The sequence below is a fragment of the Entelurus aequoreus genome, linkage group LG21 (genome assembly GCF_033978785.1).
Source record: "Entelurus aequoreus isolate RoL-2023_Sb linkage group LG21, RoL_Eaeq_v1.1, whole genome shotgun sequence".
NCBI classification, from domain to species: Eukaryota; Metazoa; Chordata; class Actinopteri; order Syngnathiformes; family Syngnathidae; genus Entelurus; species Entelurus aequoreus.
Genome location: NC_084751.1, coordinates 38,833,632 through 38,850,187, shown reverse-complemented (window position 1 = coordinate 38,850,187; position 16,556 = coordinate 38,833,632). Strand labels below are relative to the sequence as shown.

The following is a 16,556-nucleotide window of genomic DNA, read 5'->3' as shown; positions in this document are numbered from 1 at the left end:
ATCGTTGAAAAATATCTTGAATTGCATTTACATGGATTTTGCAATATCCTCCACCTCTAAATAAACTCATGTCGCTCAATCATTCGTTGGAATATTATTTTGTAATTATTTTCTCACGCTTTATTAACGTCGATCAAATAATAATCAAATAAAATAGATAATAATAATCCACCAACGAGCGAGAAGGCTGCACGGTCCCTGAACGCAACACCGCCTACGTCGGGTGGAAGTGAGAACGTGTCAGACCGGTGCTGCAGGTTAGTGAGCGCCCAACAGGTGAGGCCGCAGGTGGGAGGAGGAAGGGCGGGGAGCCGTGGAGCTTCTTTACAAGCAGGAAGCAGAAGAAGAAGAAGAAGAAGGAAACATGGTCGGACACCCACCGAAAGTTGGATTCTTCCTCCTTTTTTAAACTCGCCCTCTGCACAGAAAACGTAGTAAGTACACTTCAATGTTATCTCGGATATTTAAACTTTAAAGCTTTTTTGTTGTTGAATTGTTTGGTTTGAAGCATGTATTTTCCAAGGGAGTGTCTGAGCCTCACCTGAGCGACTCTTCCTGCTCGTAATTATTCACTTACTTTTGTGTTTGAATGTTTTTAACTGGATTTACAACTTTGTGCCAAGGTAAACAACGTCCTTAATACATGATGTTTTTTTTTTTTAAATCACAGGCTAAAAATAACCAAACAACAAGAAAAATGTAAATACATTATTTTATTGATTTCACAATTTTGGGTCTCACAATCCTGTTTGTTCTAACAAACCGTCCCAATGTTGGCCTTCCAGTGGGATAACAGCATCTTGACCACAGAGAGAACATTCTATAACATGGGTGTCAAACTCTGGCCCGCGGGCCAAATTTGGCCCGCCGTGTAATTTCACTTGGCCCTTGAGGCGATATCAAATTAACACTAGAGCTGGCCCGCCGATTATATACAGTGGCGGTGCCGCGGTAACACCGCATTCATCGCTAATTCTCATACTTGCCAAACCTCCCGGGAGACTCCCAAATTTCAGTGCCCCCTCCCGAAAATCAAAAAATCGTCACGTCCGCTTTTCATCCAGTCCAACGACGTGCCGGCCCTGTCACATAATATGCACGGCTTCTGCATGCACACACAAGTGAATGCAACGCATACTTGATCAACAGCGATACAGGTTACACTTAGGGTGGCCGTATAAACAACTTTAAAACTGTTAGAAATATACGCCACACTGTGAACCCACACCAAACAAGAATGACAAACACATTTCGGGAGACCATCCGCACCGTAACACAACATAAACACAACAGAAAGAATACCCAGAACCCTTTGCAGCTCTTCCGGGACGCTACAAGGTGTGTGTGTGTGTGTGGATGTGGAGGGGTGGGCCGGGGTTTGGTGGTAGCGGGGCTGTATTTTCTAGCGTCCCGGAAGAGTTAATGCTGCAAAGGGTTCTGGGTATTTGTTCTGTTGTGTTTATGTTGTGTTACGGTGCGGATGTTCTCCCGAAATGTGTTTGTCATTCTTGTTTTGTGTGGATTCACAGTGTGGCGAATATTTCTAACAGTGTTAAAGTTATTTCTACGCCCACCCTCAGTGTAACCTGTATCGCTGTTGATCAAGTATGCGTTGCATTCACGTATGTAATCGTACAGAAGCCGCACATATCTTGTGACTGGGCCGGCACGTTGTTAGAATTGATGGAAAGCGGACGTGACGGCAGCTCGTAGAGGACGTTAAAGGCAGTGCCTTTAAGGCACGCCCCCAAGACTTTGGTCCGGGTGGATTACGAGATATAATGACTGATGAACACCTTTGTTCGATAATGAAGGTTGCCTCAGCTCAAAGCCTGAGCTCCGACATTAATGAACTGGCATTCAAGAAAAGATGCCAGGTATCTGGCTTGGGCACATCAGATTAGATCAGTGGGTTGCAAACTGAGGGGTTTAAAGTCCTAAATGGTTGGTTTATTCATTGTTATTTTATTTTCAAATTTATTAGCCTGTGGAAAAAGTTAATGTTGATATTTCCCTCAGAAGGCTGCAAATAGAAAAGAGGCATTCAATTTTTATTTAAATTGTATTTGATATGCCATTGGTATTTTTTTATTATTATTATTATTTGAAACTCGATTTTGCATGTCACTATAAAGTTATATAAGCCTTGCTTGTTCAATATTCAATGCAAAACTTGTTTGGGTCCCTATTAAAAAGTTAATTTTTTTCAGCCTTGGCCCGCGGCTTTGTTCAGTTAATAATTTTGGCCCACTCTGTATTTGAGTTTGACACCCCTGTTCTATAACCTCCCATGCAAGGGTGTCCAAAGTGCAGCCCGTTGCCATTTTGGGTGTGCAGCTCATTTTTTATTGGCCCTCGACATATCCCAAACATTTTCAGAGGTACATTACATATTATTAGTGCTGTCAAAATATTAAGTTTTTTTAGACTTAGAGATTTAGACTTCCTTTTATTGTCATTCAAATTTGAACTTTACAGTACATATAAGAACGACATTTCGCTGCATTAGCTCGTTGTGGTGCAGGATAAAAGAGCAATAAGGTGCAGATATAAATAAATAGATTACTGGACAGATAAATATATTGTACTTTTGCATATGCATCCACATATATGGCCAACGTTATCCAAATGTCAGGACCTCCCCTTGCACTTGTGAGGACTGAAGCGTCCACAGGTATGTTATATTGTCTTTATATTCCAGCGAGTTAATCCGTTTTTTGGGGGGGAATTGAGGGGATTTTTACGATGCGTTCAAGAGTCTTATGGCCTGAGGGAAGAAGCTGTTACAGAACCTGGAGGTTCTGCTACAGAGGCTGCGGAACCTCTTTCTAGAGGTTGAGGCTGTCCAAATTAAGTTTTTTTTAATCAGATTCATCACGCTTCTGAATTTGGATTCTTTTTGATTAATCACAGGTACACGTACAACACTTAAAACCTTTAGTATCGTTTTTTTCGGAATATAAGGCGCACTTAAATCCTTTCATTTTCTCAAAAATCGACAGTGCGCCTTATAACCCAATCATCTAATGCAGTGGTCCCCAACCTTTTTGTAACTGCGGACTGGTCAACGCTTGAAAATTTGTCCCACGGACCGGGAAGGGGTATGGTATTTAAAAAAAAAAAAAGTTTTTTGTTATAAAAAAATGCAATCATGTGTGCTTACGGACTGTATCCCTGCAGACTGTATTGATCTATATTGATATCTCTGTTGCGGGCCCCAAACTCTGGAATGATCTTCCACTTCATGTGAGACAGGCCCCTTCTTTGGCTATTTTTAAGACCCTTCTTAAAACCCATTTTTATTCACTGGCTTTTAACCCAGCATGAGACTTTAAACTGTTTTTAACTTTTAACTTTTTTAACTGCTTTTTATCTAACAAAATTGTTCTTAGGGTAATTTTGTATTTGCTTTTTTAATGTGTATTTTACTTCTGTTTTAAATTAAATTTTTTAGTCTGTCCTTTGCCTTTATTTCTTTGTGGTGTACAGCCCTTTGTTTTTCAACTGTGGTTGTTTTTAAAGGGCTTTATAAATAAAGTTGGTATGGTATGGTATGGTATATATAATGTAGGAACCAGAAATATTAATAACAGAAAGAAACAACCCTTTTGTGCGAATGAGTGTGAATGAGTGTAAATGGGGGAGGGAGGTTTTTTGAGTTGGTGCACTAATTGTAAGTGTATCTTGTATTTTTTTATGTTGATTTAATAAAAAATGTATTTAAATTGATTTAAATACATTTATTTTCCATTTCTTGTGCGGCCCGGTACCAATCGATCCACAGACCAGTACCGGGCCGTGGCCCGGTAGTTGGGGACCACTGATCTAATGTACGGAATAATTCTGGTTGTGCTTACCGACCTCGAAGCAATTTTATTTTGTACATGGTGTGATGGCAGCACGGTGGAACATGGGTTAGTGCGTGTGCCTCACAATACGAAGGTCCTGGGTTCGATCCAGGGCTCGGGATCTTCCTATGTTTTTATTGGCCCTGGACATATCCCAAAAATTTAATGAGGTATGTTACATATTATTGGTGCTGTCAAATTATTACGTTTTTTTAATCAGATTCATCACGCTTCTGAATTTGGATTCTTTTTGGTTAATCACAGGTATTCATCACAGATATCACAGGTATTTAATCACAACACAGACCTCGGCAAAATACGGCCCGGGGGCTGGATGCAGCCTGATGAGCTTTTCAATTAGGCCCGCCGGATATTCCCAAATAATTTTTTTAGATCTTTAAGATGGAAACTGTAGCTGCCATTATGATGTGCAGTGATGTTTTCAAATGACCGTAAGTCTTGACATACAGGTATACAAAGTATTTCAATGGTTGGAATCTGCGCTTTTGCATGATATACTATTTACTATGGTAATCTAAGTCAGAGCAGCTCAGACGAGGCACCAAGTAGTGTTGGTGGGGAGCGTTTCCACAGAGTGTCAGCCTGAAATGCGGGTGTCAGGGACAGACGCGGAAGGAGATTTTTACAGCAAAGTTCTAAAGCTTAGTGATATATCAGATATCCGGTTGTAGGTGGGGATTTTTTTGTTTACCCTTAGCATTCATATTTCGCTGTTTGTTGGATTTTTGTTGCGTTTCGCTTGATTGTAAAATATGTCGATCGAGAGGGGGTGTGACGTTCATATGTTGTCAATATTCAGTGTTTTATCGTTCATAGTTAATATTGTAAATCTCAAATTCTTTATTTTAATGTACATTCTGGGTGTCTTATTCAGTTTTTGTTTTTTAAGGCTGTCAGTCATAACGTTTTTAGCATTCAATGAGACATTATTGTGAGGTTTTGTATTGGTGATCCTAAAAATCAGATATACCGGCCCCCAGACAATTTTTTTTCTCTAAATTTGGCCCCCCCATGTCAAAATAGTTGCCCAGGCCTTGGTAAGGGATGTATACTGATTTGGTTTTTAGCATTTTTCATGTACAAAAAGTATCAACGTCGTCTTTCATTGTTCATTATGTGTCCCTCAGTGGAAACCTTTGTACACCCTGCTCTAATGTATCAAAGATTTTACATATTAACGTGTAGTAGATTGGGTTGTTGAACAATGTATTATTGTGGTTGTATTTTGCATAAGACTAAGGTGTAATCATAGGATTTGTGTCATCAATTGAAACTTAATTGTATAGCACTTTTTTATATTTTTACACTAGTTTCCTCTAAGACATCTGATAATCCAACCAAAACCTAAATTAGAACTGTATTCCCTCCGATAGTTACATTAAGGGTGTGCTCACACTAGTCCTATGTTATGTTTGCCTTTTGTGAGTGCACTGATCAGCGCTTAAGCACTGCACACTTAACCTCCTCTGGCATAATTAGAAGAGGGGAGACAAGGCACGGCATGATTGCGCAGGCACATACATAATGTTTGCTCTTCGCATGACAGAAATAAAACAGAAAGATTTTTAAAAAATATATATATATTCAAGTTAAACCCACAGCACGCTCTCGCAAGTACAAATCCCAAACCAGTGAAGGTGGCACGTTGTGTAAATGGTAAATAAAAAGAGAATACAATGATTTGCAAATCCTTTTCAACTTATATTCAATTGAATAGACTGCAAAGAGAAATAACCTAATGTTCGAACTGGTAAACTTTGTCATTTTTTACAAATATTAGCAATTTTTATTTATTTATGACAGTACAATTAAACATTGCTACCCACAGGTAACCGATGCCAAAGTACATAAGACTTATAGCCACAGGCTAATTTTCAACCCTTGTCCCTGGTTAGGCTTTTTAAAAAAAAGTTGAGAAAAGTGTAAAACACATACAAAAGGATTAAGACAAGTACAAAAATACAAACACATTGAAAATAATTGGCCCCATTTGTCCACATTACATCCAGTTGGAATTTGATGCCTGCAACATGTTTCAACAAAGCTGGCACAAGTGGCAAAAAAAGACTTAGAACGTTGAGGAATGCTCATCAAACACTTATTTGGAACATCCCACAGGTGAACAGGCTAATTGGTAACAGGTGGGTGCCATGATTGGGTATAAAAGCAGCTTCCATGAAATGCTCAGTCATTCACAAACAAGGATGGGGCGAGGGTCACCACTTTGTGAACAAATGCGTGAGCAAATTGTCGAACAGTTTAAGAACAACGTTTCTCAACGAGCTATTAGACTTAGACTTAGAAAATCTTTATTGTCCCTGAGGGGCAATTTGGTTTGCAGCAGTAGTCATTAAAAAACAAGGTTCAACAGTAAAATACAAGGTGCAACAGTAAAAACGAAGTACAACAGTAAAAACAAGGTACAACAGTAAAACAAGGTACAAATACATAAAATACATACAACATCAAACCATCATGAAAGCATTGAGCTAAAAACTAAAAACATTTGTAACACAATAAAAACTAATCATCACACGTCGCTTCCCACTAAAGTGACTGCATAGCAGCTAAGCTTGTTTAAGAAGCTCATTTATAAAGGAAACAGCTGAGGGAACAAATGATCTTATGTATCTGTTGTTTTTGGCCTTTCTATTAGTAGGGGTGTACCTGCATCCTGAGGGTAAGAGTCTAAACTCTGAGAAGAGAGGGTGCTGAGGGTTGACCAGAATTGCCTTTGCCTTCTGGATGACTCTGGCCTGATAGATCTGGTTCAGGGGGTTCAAGGTAGTGCCTATGGTCTTTTGGCACACCTTGATTACACCACCCAATCTATTTTTATTAGCCACACTGAGGTTACCAAACCAGGAAGTGATGGAATACGTTAAAATAGATTCTATACAAGATGAATAGAACATCCTCATCAGTGTCCTATCAACCTGAAAGCCCCTCAGTCTCCTCAAGATAAACAGCCTCTGATTGGCCTTCTTACAAATACGGTCAGTGTTGGCATCAAAGGTCAATTTATTGTCCAAAATTGTGCCTCGATACTTGTAATCACGGACTATCTCAACAGCAGAGCCATTAATGAGAATAGGTGCTTTGGCAGGGGGATCACGGCGAAAGTCAATGTACATCTCCTTCGTTTTATCGCCATTAAGCTCCAGGTATGAATCATCGCACCATTTTACGAAGTTCTCCAGAACAGGACCGTGGTCTAACTCTTTGTCCTGCAGGAGGCTGACTATGACAGAGTCGTCGGCAAACTTAATAATGTACCTTGACTGAAGTGTGCTCGGACAGTCATTTGTATACAGTACAAACAGCAGGGGGGACAGGACCCGTCCCTGGGGTGATCCTGTGGAGCATAAGCGAACATCAGACAGTGTACTATTAACACGAAGGAATTTAGGGATTTCACCATCTACAGTCCGTAATATCATCAAAAGGTTCAGATAATCTGGAGAATTATATATATATATATATATATATATATATATATATATATATATATATATATATATATATATATATATATATATATATATATATAAAGGTTTATTTGAAATAGATACAGAAACAGACATCTAAAACAGTTATCCAATGAATGCATCATAGTGTTTGTAGCCAAAGCTAGTTTACAACACTTGTCCCCAACAACAACAACACAGATCCAACATCATTAAAATAGGAAAATAAAAAAAATAAGGCAAAGATGAGTCGATAATAGTAATAATACAGACAAAGTGCAAACTAGATAAAAGCCAATAATAACACAGACTAAGTGCAGACTAGATAAAAACCAATTAGTAAAAATTTGTAAAAACTAAACATGGGAACACGATTGTTGCTCAACTAGCCACAAATTACTGCACGTAAGCGGCAATGCCTGTGACCTTCAATTTCTCAGGCGGTACTGCATCAAAAAGCACATGAAACATGAATGCTCAGTGTTAGCTTAGGCCAGAAGGGCCCACGATATACCCCTTGAAGGATTTAAATCATATCAGGAGTAGGACTGAACCACTTTCTACCCAGAATCCATCCATCCTACCGCTTGTTCCTCTCTGGGTCGCGGGGGTGCTGGAGCCTATCCCAGCTGCACTTGGGCGCAAGGCGGGGTACACCATGGACAAGCCGCCACCTCATTGCGGGGCCAACACAGATAGACAGACAACATTCACACTCACATCCAGAATGCTGACCAAAAATATCCATCCAACTTTGTTGCAACGAATACTTGCACAGAACAATGTGCATCACCATGTTCTTGCTTAGAATTAAGATTCTCCGAGACAATTTTAATTGGCTTTGTTCATTTTAAGCTACGTTCACGCTGCGTTGTGGGATGTTCAATTCAGATTTTTTTGTCAAATCCCATCTGTTTAGTGGCCGTTCACATTATATTAAAAAAAAATAGATTTCTAATGTGAATGCAATCTGACTCGCGTGTGGACATGATGTCATGACGTTGAACGCACTGCAGTGTTTACGGAAGTAAAAATGGCTTCAGCTATAGTCGGTCTCAGTACTGACGCATTTGTGGCGATTTCAAGGATTTTGTGCAATCAAAGTCAACATTTTCTGAACCAAATTATTGCGTGTAGAAGATTAAGAAGGAAGAGGACAAGTATTTTGGCCCTCGCAGTTTTATGGGATACTTTGCTTCGATGTCTTATTTTTACCTGTTTTCTGCTGCGTTGTCAACAATTTTTTCCGTAACCGTCTATATGGCTTTTTGATGACGTTCTGGTCGGATGAATGCGACCTGAGCGTGGGAGCGTTCACATTGAGGACACATCACATATACAGTACAGGCCAAAAATTTGGACACACCTTCTCATTTATTGCGTTTTCTTTATTTTCATGACTATTTACATTGTAGATTATAACTAAAGGCATCAAAACTATGAATGAACACATGTGGAGTTATTTACTTAACAAAAAAAAAGGTGAAATAACTGAAAACATGTTTTATATTCTTCAAAATAACCACCCTTTGCTCTGATTACTACTTTGCATACTCTTGGCATTCTCTCGATGAGCTTCAAGAGGTAGTCACCTGGAATGGTTTTCACTTCACAGGTGTGCTTGAAGCTCATCGAGAGAATGCCAAGAGTGTGCAAAGCAGTAATCAGAGCAAAGGGTGGCTATTTTGAAGAAACTTGAATATAAAACATGTTTTCAGTTATTTCACCTTTTTTTTTTGTTAAGTACATAACTCCACATGTGTTCATTCATAGTTTTGATGCCTTCAGTGACAATCTACAATGTAAATAGTCATGAAAATAAAGAAAACGCATTGAATGAGGAGAAAGTGTGTCCAAACTTTTGGCTTGTACTATATATCTGATTTATAGCCACATACAAAAGAGACCTGGGTCGCATATGAAACATTCTAAATTGCACTGTTCCCACGGATGTGAAAAAAATCAGATACAGGTCTCATATGGGCAAAAAAATCAGATTTGGCCTGCATTGTGAGAAAGGCCTAAGTCATTATTATTGTTTTTAGACTCCTCATTTTCTAGGGCCTGCGATGAGGTGGCGACTTGTCCAGGGTGTACCCTGCCTTTCGCCCGAATGCAGCTGAGATAGGCTCCAGCGACCCCCCGCAACCCCAAAAAGGGACAAGCGGTAGAAAATGGATGTATGGATGGATGGATTTTCTAGGGCCTTGTTCACACTGCATGTCGATTACGTTTTTTTTGCCTATATGTGACCTGTATCAGATTATTTTCCATGTTAATGTGAATAAGTAAAATTCAACATTTTTCAAATCCGACCCAGGCCTCTTTTGTACAGTATGTGAATATAAATCTGATATGTATCCGATGCAACTGCAGTCTGAACAATCGGGTCGCGTTTCAACCAGCCAGTCCGTCATCATTCTGCGCCAAAATACATAGGCTCAAAATAAATAGTTGACAAATGAGCAGGTAACAAGCGAAAATAATGTTTTAGGAACTCGCGTCAATTTTCCATCATTCCTGTCTCTGACTGCTGGCCCACATGCTCCTCAGGGCAGACTAACAACTGCGAAAGCCAAAATGCTTGCCCTGTCCCTTCTTAATCTTCTACGTGCAATAATTTGGTTAAGAAAATGTTAACTTTGATTGCTAAAATGCAAAATTGCCACAAAGGCGCCAGGACTAAGACCTACTAGAATTAGAGCCATGTTTACTTCCGTAAAGCACGTGTGACATCATGCGTCATGTCTGCATGCTGGTAAATTTGCGTTCACATTAGACTTCACATTTCTTTTTGTAATCTGAACTACATAAAAAGATTGCATTCGACAAAAATGTCCGAAGGGGACGTCCTACCCTGCAGTGTAAACGTAGCCTTGTTCTGCATTAAAAAAAAACTTTTGATCATCAATCAATCAATGTTTATTTATATAGCCCTAAATCACAAGTGTTTCAAAGGGCTGCACAAGCCACAACGACATCCTCGTTTCAGATCCCACATAAGGGCAAGGAAAAACTCACAACCCAGTGGGATGTCAATGTGAATGACTATGAGAAACGTTGGAGAGGACCGCAAATGTGGGTGGCCCCCCCCCCCCTCTAGGGGAGACCGGATGCAATGGACGTCGAGTGGGTCTAGCATAATATTGTGAAAGTTCAGTCCATAGTGGATCTAACATTATAGTGAGAGTCCAGTTCATAGTGGGGCCAGCAGGAGACCATCCCGAGCGGAGACGGGTCAGCAGCGCAGAGATGTCCCCAACCGATGCACAGGCGAGCGGTCCACCCCGTGTCCCGACTCTGGACAGCCAGCACTTCATCCATGGCCACCGGACCTGTGCCTCCCCTTCCACAAGGGAGAGGGGGGCAGAGCAGAAAAGAAAAGAAACGGCAGATCAACTGGTCTAAGAAGGGGATCTATTTAAAGGCTAGAGTATACAAATGAGTTTTAAGATGGGACTTAAATGCTTCTACTGAGGTAGCATCTCTAACTGTTACCGGGAGGGCATTCCAGAGTATTGGAGCCCGAATAGAAAACGCTCTATAGCCCGCAGACTTTTTTTGGGCTCTGGGAATCACTAATAAGCGGGAGTTATTGATGGTCTTTCTTCATGGGAGGAAGGACAATTGAGAGAGGACTTTTTTTCTAACAGAAATGAATAGAAAGCCTAAAGAAAGTAAAAAAACAAAGTTATTTAATTAATGCGATCATTTATTTTGCAAATTGATGAATGGCTCGCATGCATTTATAAACTTGCGTACAAAACCGGGTAGAAAAGTTTTTGATCTGTAATAAATGATTGTAGATCTCCAAGCACTTTTTTTTTCATAGATGAGACCTAGTGCTGTGTTGCATGATAAACTTTATATCATAGAATTTACATAAAATGTTTTACCGTACAATATAATTCTGTATTGTTTTATAGTAATTTTAACCAACAAAACCCGAAGAGGAATTGTTGCACTTCTTTGGTTTGAATGAAAAAAGTCATAGACACTGACCGAAAGGTAATCAGCAAGATATGCCGCAGAAAAGTCATTGCTAGAAAATTTAAGACATAAATTATTTTCTATCACTAGAAGACATGACTTGACAGTACAAAGACAGTGTTAAAATACAACAAATTAACCAACGATACCTGAAAAACACACCAAACGAGGTTCAAAGTTGTTGTTCAAAGGCACCGTCTTCTCTGACAAACAGTCCCACAGACACAGAAATTACGTACGGATGCCATCTCTAAATTCATGTGTACACATGATCCTAGTATACGCTCTCAAAAAGAAGGGCGAGCACTACAAAATACTTTGTATTGTTCTTTTTTATTTTTTATTTTCTTGTCCTTTTTTATAGTTATTTTTTGTCCATATCACACATAACCAATGAGACCACAGGACATTGTAGCCAACTCGACCTGGCTGGCGAGGCTCGTGTTGGCTGTTAACAGCAAGAGTAAAATGGCAGCTTCTGTTTGTGTTGCAGCTCATTAAGTTCAATAATTTAGATATTAGATTGCATGCTCGTGTGAATTGAGGTCGCACATTTTTTTCTGGATTTAGATTTTTTTTGTTCATCCACTGTACAGAAACTCTGGTACAAAGTCTTCCCAGAAGTATTGTTGTTATATCTGCAATGACTTCTAGTTGCACTAACTGCTACCCGTAATGGTCAGATGTCCCAATACTTTTGTCCGTCCCTTTTATCAGGTGTTGCATTCCGATGCAAACCTCACACAATCGCCAGTGTTTACTTTAAAATCATTAACTTTTAAATAGTTTTTGACTGGCAGCGATATCTTTACTTGTTGAACCTCATTAATGTTGAAAGACGGAGGAGCGGTTTCTTAACTCTAAAACAGCCCGGCCCAACCTGCCTCTCTGTTTACCTTAAACAAGCAATGATCTCAAGTTGTGATTTGGAAAATACTCTCTAGGTCCTTATGGAAACCGCTGACCTTCTAATGGTAAATAAAGGCTGGTTTCACTCGTGTGGATCATGAGGCAAACAGAGAAAAGATGTTAGGAAACAATTATTCATTTTAAATTGTTGAATTAATGTAATGTGTGTGTATACACTTTGGATTAACAAGTGATTTTCAAACAGGTTTTTAGCTACCGTGGTTTCTTAACTGCCCTGTTATGTAATCAGAATCCCAATACAAAAATAAACCAATACAATCACCACACATTTCACAAATAAATAAAAGAACTTGAAATTGATTGATTGATTGAACACATCCATTCATCCATCTTCTTCCGCTTATCGGAGGTCGGGTCGTGGGTAAGCCCAGACTTCCCTCTCCCCAGCCACTTCGTCCAGCTCCTCCCGGGGGATCCCGAGGCGTTCAAAGGCCAGCCGGGAGACATAGTCTTTCCAGATAGTCCTGACCAGAAGCCCGAACCACCTCATCTGGCTCTCGATATAGAGGAGCAGCGGCTTTACTTTGAGCTCCTCCCAAAAGGACCGATGCAGGGTCCGCATCACTGCAGACGTCGCACTGATCCGCCTGTCGATCTCACGATCCACTCTTCCCTCACTCGTGAACAAGACTACGAGGTATGTGAACTCCTCCATTTGGGGCAAGATCTCCTCTCCAACCCGGAGATGGCACTCCACCCTTTTCAGGGCGAGAACCATGGACTTGGACTTGGAGGTGCTGATTCTCCTGACCAGATGCCCGAACCACCTGATCTGGCTCTTGATATAGAGGAGCAGCGGCTTTACTATGAGCTCCTCCCAAATGGACCAATGCAGGGTCCGCATCACTGCAGACGCCGCACCGATCCGCCTGTCGATCTAACGATCCACTCTGTCACTCGTGAACAAGACTCCGAGGTACTTGAATTCCTTCATTTAGGGCAAAATCTCCTCCCGAACCCGGAAATGGCACTCCACCCTTTTCAGGGCGAGGACCATGGACTCGGACTTGGAGGTGCTGATTCTCATCCCAGTCGCTTTACACTCTGAGAGCTGAAGATCCTGGCCAGAAGAAGCCATCAGGACCACATCCTCTGCAAAAAGCAGAGACCTAATCCTACAGCCACCAAACCAGATCCCCTCAACGCCCTGACTGCGCCTAGAAATTCTGTCCATAAAAGTTATGAACAGAATTGGTGACAAAGGGCAGCCTTGGCGGAGTCCAACCCTCACTGGAAATGGATCCGACTTACTGCCGGCAATGCGGACCAAGCTCTGACACCGATCATACAGACAGCGGACCGCCATAATCAGACGGTCCGATACCCTATACTCTCTGAGCACTCCCCACAGGACTTCCCGAGGGACACGGTCAAAGGCCTTCTCCAAGTCCACAAAGCACATGTAGACTAGTTGGTCAAACTCCCATGCACCCTCAAGGACCCTGCTTGATTGAACACCGTGTTTTTCAAAACATAACCCATGAATACAGTATTCGTGCGAAACTGATGACTTTTAATTATCAGGTGTTGAAGACATTGGGTGCTAAATGGATTACACTGTCCAACTGCAACCAGTAGAGGCGCTGTTACTTTTGAGTCACATAGTTTAAGGCCTGAAGAAGAATAGCAACATTACTATGGGACGTTAAGCCATTGTACGTCCAAGCTAGTAGATGTAATTACTGTATCAATTATTGTGACCAAATTTATCACGGTTATCGTTATTATCATAGTATTGTTGAAAGTGCTCAAAAAGTACTTATCCACACACTGAAATATTGTATTTATTTGAAAATAAATAAATAAATGAAAGCACAGCCTGTAGGTTCAATGTGCACATTTGAATAGCGTAGTTGCTCAGAGAGTTATAGTTTAGCTGGTTAGCGATTAGCAGCGCGAGATGTTAGCTGCTAGAGCAGACCTGGACAAATTAAGGCCGGGAGCCGCATGCGTCCCGTTAAGCTTTTCAATCAGGCCCGCCGGACATTCCCAAATAATTTTTTTAGATCTTTAAGATTGAAACTGTAGCTGCCATTATGATGTGCAGTGGTGTTTTCAAATAACCGTAAGTCTTGAATTATACAAAGTATTTCAATGGTTGGAATCTGCGCTTTTGCATGATATACTAGTTACTATGGTAATCTAAGTCACAGCAGCTCAGACTAGGCACCAAGCAGTGTGGGTGGGGTGCGTTTCCACAGAGCGGCCAGCCTGAAATGCGGGTGCCAGGGACAGACGCGGAAGGATATTTTTACAACAAAGTTCTAAAGCTTAGTGATATCTCAGATATATCAGATTGTAGGTGTTTTTTTGTTTTTTGTTTTACCCTACACGTTCATATTTCGCTGTGTTTTTTGCATTTTGTTGCGTTTCACGGTAAAATATGTCGATCTAAGGGGGTGTGACATTCTTATGTTGTCAATATTCAGTGTTTAATTGTTCATAGTTAATATTGTAAATCCCACATTCTTTATTTTCATGTACATTCTGGGTGTCTCATTCAGTAAAAAAAATTAAAATTCCATTCCATTTTTTAGGGCGGTCTGTCATAACGTTTTTAGCATTCAGACATTGTTGTGAGGTTTTGTATTAGTGTTCCTAAAAATAGATCTACCGGCCCCCAGACATTTTTTTTCTCTAAATTTGGCCCTCAAGTCAAAATAATTGCCCAGGCCTGTGCTAGAGCTATAAGGACACTAGCTTGACAATATTTTTTAATTTGAAATGGTAATACTAACCGTCAGGAGTTTTCACCAATTTATCATTAATACCAGGGCTGCAAAAACTAATCGATTAAAATCGATTATAGAAATAGTTGGTGATTAATTTAGTCATCGATTCGTTGGATCTATGCTATGCGCATGTGCAGAGGCAATTTTTTAAATTTATTTATTTATTTATTTTATTTTATTTTTTTATAAACCTTTATTTATAAACTGCAACATGTACAAACAGCTGAGAAACAATAATCAAAATAAGTATGGTGCCGGTATGCTGTTTTTTTTTCAATAAAATACTGGAAAGGATAGAAATATAGTTTGTATCTTTTATCCGATTATTATTCGAAGTAATAATCGACAGATTAATCGATTATCAAATTAGTTATTTGCAGCCCTAATTAATACAGTTAATCATTTCATCACTAGTCCTTTGCTATGGCACAACTCGCCTGGACAGCGTTGTTTCATGCGAAATAATGCAAAATAACATATTTTCTGACGCATAAAATTTGTGTTTGATTTGACTAATTGGGATATCAAAAGATGTGTGTTTTATACAGTATTTAGGTACGCATCAGGAGATGTTCTGAGATTTCTGATTAGTAAGCAGCATTTTTTTGTTGTTTGACAATTTTCCAATATGTTTACTGTCTTGGTCATTTGTTATGATAAATTAAATTCCAAGTCAAGTACAACTTGACTACATTATAAGTAAAGTGAGTTGGTTTGTTAGTGGACATACAGTATATGTTATGTTTAGTATTGTAAGTTTGCTGAGGTGACTACATGCATTAGAACGCTGAGAAAGTCATTTATCAGTGCCCTACAGAGACTGCGGTCGCCATGGTTGGATTTCATTAGTTGGATTCTTGCTGTGAGGAGAACTACTGAATAACCTCAATTATGACTTGACTCTGAAGCAATAGCCTTAATTTAGCACATTTGATTTGAACGAGATACCCAGTTTTTGGAAAGACCCACACATGGTTTATTCAGTAAGACTTTCTCACTAATGATAGTATCGGTATTATATGTCAATTATACAAACACTTAAAAACTTTATGATTAAATTGTCACCCTCCTACTCACAAATAGTATGGCGCCCCTCTTGTGATGGGCATAATTTTAATCCAATGATAGATTTTGTGAAAAGCAAAAGAGTTGAGCAATGGAGTTCGTTACTTTGCTGCGAGCGGTTGAGGAAATTTTAGTAGGGCTACCATGATACATTTATTAATTTGATTACAAAAGAACTTTGATTTATATTTTGTTGCTTCTATTAATGGTTTGAGTGTAGCTAATACAAACTTATAAAATTCGGACAGCATTGAGTGGCTGTAACTTTAAATATGCAAACATAGTTTCCGCACATTTAGAATAATACATAATGTTGGATATAGAGAACATACAAACCTTTTATTTATTTAATCACACATATTGAAATTCAACGATTTGGTGCATTTGCAAACCGCAAAAATTATGTACAAAGCAAACTATAACCTGCTACCCAACAATATACAACAATTATTAAAAACAATAGAGGAGAAATATAAACTTGGAGGAAAATCTAGTTTAAATAC

At 39.6% G+C, this 16,556-nt stretch overlaps 1 protein-coding gene across 1 annotated transcript in view; it reads left to right on the top strand.

The window, feature by feature from the left end:
- Window positions 1–252: 252 nt before the first annotated feature.
- atp8b1 (ATPase phospholipid transporting 8B1) overlaps window positions 253–16,556 on the top strand; it is a 72,790-nt gene continuing 56,486 nt past the window's right edge. Inside the window, exon 1 of the mRNA XM_062031638.1 lies at window positions 253–434. The gene's annotated coding sequence lies outside the window, so the exon portion shown is untranslated. The remainder of the gene's footprint in view (window positions 435–16,556) is intronic.